At 40.6% G+C, this 3,753-nt stretch overlaps 1 pseudogene; it reads right to left on the bottom strand.

Moving 5' to 3' along the window:
* Positions 1–406: 406 nt before the first annotated feature.
* LOC150005962 (large ribosomal subunit protein eL34 pseudogene) lies at positions 407–768 on the bottom strand (annotated as a pseudogene).
* Positions 769–3,753: the final 2,985 nt, after the last annotated feature.

Here is a 3,753-nt window from a genome sequence, read left to right as displayed (position 1 = left end):
GTTGTTGTGTGTATGTATAATGAGAGCCCCTGAAATCAGCTCTCCGAGCACTTTTCCAGTGTTCGGTACAGTGTTACCAATAGTCACCATGCTGCACATTAGATGTCTAGACTTATTCATCTTGCATAACCTCCACTTTGAATCCTTTGACCAGCATCTCCTCATCCTGTGACCCACCTGCTTGCTTTCTGCTTCTATGTATTTATTTATTTTGATTCTACATTTATGTGAGATTATGGGTTTGAAAAAAAATTTTTTTTTTTTTTACTGTGTCTGGCTTATTTCACTCAGTATAATGTCTTCTAGGTTCATTCATATTGTTAAAAATGGCAAAATCTCCTCTTTTTTTCTTTTTCAAGAGAACAAGCCTTTTAATTATTTTTATTCCTTAAAAAAAGTTTTATTTTTATTTAGCTTTCTGCCTCTGTGCTTGTGACTTCAATGCTTTCACAACAATTTTCTGCTCCTCAATAAGGAAAGCACACTTGATCTTGTCACGGACACATTTAGCACACATGCACACATGGATCCACCGTAGGCCCCGCTGATATGGTTTTTCATTTTAGACAACCTCATTAGAACTTTAGGCCTCATGGCACAGACTCCGTGAAGTTGGCCTGGGCACACACCACATACAGATTTTGGTGCTTTCCTGACCTTTTTGGTATAAAAGTAAACAATTCTATTGCCAGGGGATCGGGACAGCCTGGTTTTGTCAGAGGCTGTATTGTAGGACAACCTCCGATGGTATGTCAAATGCTGGACCATTGTGAATGACTAATGACACCATTCCCAGAAGAGGAGGCTCTTCTCTTTTAAGGCTGAATATATATATATATATATATATATATATATATATATATATATATATATATATATGTTCATGGCCCTGGCTGGTTTAGCTCAGTGGATTGAGCGTCGGCCTGCGAGCTAAGTGTCGCTGGTTCGATCTTCCAGTCAGGGCACATCAGAGAAGGAAAACTCTGACTCCAAAAAACCTCCGCTGCCTTGCGGCATACCTCTTCAGGGGAAAGGCTAAGGGAGTAAACCCCGACAGAAAATCCGGAGCCGGAGTCCCTAAGGCGGTTTGACGTTGTAGTCAACACCGGCAACTCCTGCGGCGCACCTGAAGCCAAGCTGTATTGACTCCGTCTTTCCCTTGGACCCTTCAGCTGCGAAGAGAGGGGGGGTCTGCTGCATGGGCAACAGCAGACCCTCCATATTACCCTGCCCAGGCTCTGTAGCTTCAGCATCATCGCAAGATGTCGATTCAACACGGGAGGAGACAGATACCATGTCACTCCCGAGTCGGACTGCACAGCCATTTTCGGCGGTGCAGATAAACTCTTAAGAAGCTACACCATCGTCTCTCGAGACGGACGGCTGCCGACGATATATGTTCATATATATATTTATGAGCTTGTATATATATGATCTGGGGGGCAAAACTAGGTTTATAGTTGTATGTGAAACATTTTATTCTTGTGTTATTTATTAACTATTGTATAATTTTCCATACAAACAACTATAAACCTACTTTTGCCCCATGCTGTATTATGTGTGTATATATAATACGTGTGACATACATTATATATATATATATATATGTATATATATATATATATATATACCCCTGGCTGGTTTGGCTCAGTGGATTGAGCATCAGCCTGCGAGCTAAGTGTCGCTGGTTCGATCTTCCAGTCAGGGCACATCAGAGAAGGAAAACTCTGACTCCAAAAAACCTCCGCTGCCTTGCGGCATACCTCTTCAGGGAAAGGCTAAGGGAGTAAACCCCGACAGAAAATCCGGAGCCGGAGTCCATAAGGCGGCTTGACGTTGTAGTCAACACCGGCAACTCCTGCGGCGCACCTGAAACCAAGCTGTATTGACTCCGTCTTTCCCTTGGACCCTTCAGCTGCGAAGAGAGGGGGGGTCTGCTGCATGGACAACAGCAGACCCTCCATATCACCCTGCCCAGGCTCTGTAGCTTCAGCTTCACTGGAGAGGACACTCCAGCGTCATCGCAAGATGTCGATTCAACACGGGAGGAGACAGATACCGTGTCACTCCCGAGTCGGACTGCACAACCATTCTCGGCGGTGCAGATAGACTCTTAAGAAGCTACACCATCGTCTCTCGAGACGGACGGCTGCCGACGATATATATATATATATCACAATTCTTTCTTTCTCCATTTATCTGTCAGTAAACAATTAGGTTGCTCTCATATCTTGCTATTGTGATATTGCTTTAATGAACATGGCAGCACAAATATTTCTCAAGGCACTGACTTCATTCCTTTGCGTGTATACCCAGAATAAGGGATTGCTGGGTAGTTCTATTTTCAGTTTTTTGAGGAAACCCCATACTGTTTTTCATAATGGCTGTTCCAATTTACATTCTTACCAACAGTGAACAAGGGCTCCCTTTTGGAACAGCCACAGTTATCTTTTCATTTTTAATAACAGTCATCTTAACAGGTGTGAGGTGACAGCTCATTGTGATTTTGATTTGCATTTCCTTGAGAATTAGTAATGTTGTATAACTTTAGCAATTTGCATGTCTTCTTTGGAAAAATGTCTATTTAGATCCTTTGCCCAATTTTTAAAATTGTGTTGTTTGAAGAAATGCATTGCTATATTCATCCAGATAAATTTTTATCTATGGTAAAATTATCAAATGTTCATATAATTTAAAAAATTGGTAATTCATACTGTAACTGATTGAACAACTTGGATTCTAGTAATTATTCACATTTGGCAATCACAGCTTTAGCATGATCTCTTTCAAGTAATTCCCTCACACATACATCAAGCTACAGAGACAGAGCTATTCATCTGCTGATTCTAAGTGACTAGGGAGACATATCCACCAGAAGATAAATGACTCTGGTTCTCAGCAAATGTCTCTGCAAAAAGGATGTTTTGCACATACTAGATCATTCAATTTTTGATCATGCTAACTGCCTGCCCACAGTTGTTGATCTCTGACACTAGCTGATGTTGCAAATGATGGTAGAAGCCAATCCCAGGCCTATTTTTACTGCCTGTGATGCAACCAGTAGCTGACTTCACAATTCAAATACTTGGTAGCAGCAGGCAAAACAGTAATCATGTGCTTGGAGTGATCAGTAAATATTTTACCCATGGAGTTGAAGGGAGGAAAATCCTTCCTTTCCATGAAAACTAAAACACTGACCCAAACACATAAATTACAGAAGTTGCCAGGGTCATGTCTTCAGATGTACATGTTAATTCACTAAAGCTACACATTTTTCTGCCTCTGCCCATGCATGGTTCAGAAGCCAGACTTTTGATTATTGGCTGAAACAATAAGAGAATGCCAGTTTTTCACCTTGCAATCTCAGACACAACTATATGTAAATCAGTGTGTACCTTTGTTGTTTAATATATTGTTTCCTTTGTTATACTACCATTTTGAATTGAAAATAATGAAGTTTTGTCTTATTTCAGCAGAAGGAGCTCGAGGTAATTACTTTTGATTTTGGTAGCTCAAAAGAGGTAGTAGCTTGAGGGGAGGGAATTGGTTAATTGTTATTACTGGAATAAAATTTCTTAACAATTTCCTCATAATATTTGGCCTCTTATTATATCATAGAAAGGCCAGCTATTGTGTGCTGTACTACAAAACCTATTTAGGTAGAACAATTAGAGCTCTGGGTAAGAACTAAACCTGTGCTCATGGACAGGTTTAGAATATCAACCTTAGGGTGAAGAGGAAGATGAATCCTTT

This window comes from Furipterus horrens, unplaced genomic scaffold (assembly GCF_987537825.1).
Source record: "Furipterus horrens unplaced genomic scaffold, mFurHor1.1.pri manual_scaffold_6, whole genome shotgun sequence".
In the NCBI taxonomy this organism is placed as follows: Eukaryota; Metazoa; Chordata; class Mammalia; order Chiroptera; family Furipteridae; genus Furipterus; species Furipterus horrens.
Note: the sequence above shows the minus strand (reverse complement) of the source record. Positions and strands in the feature narration are given on the sequence as shown.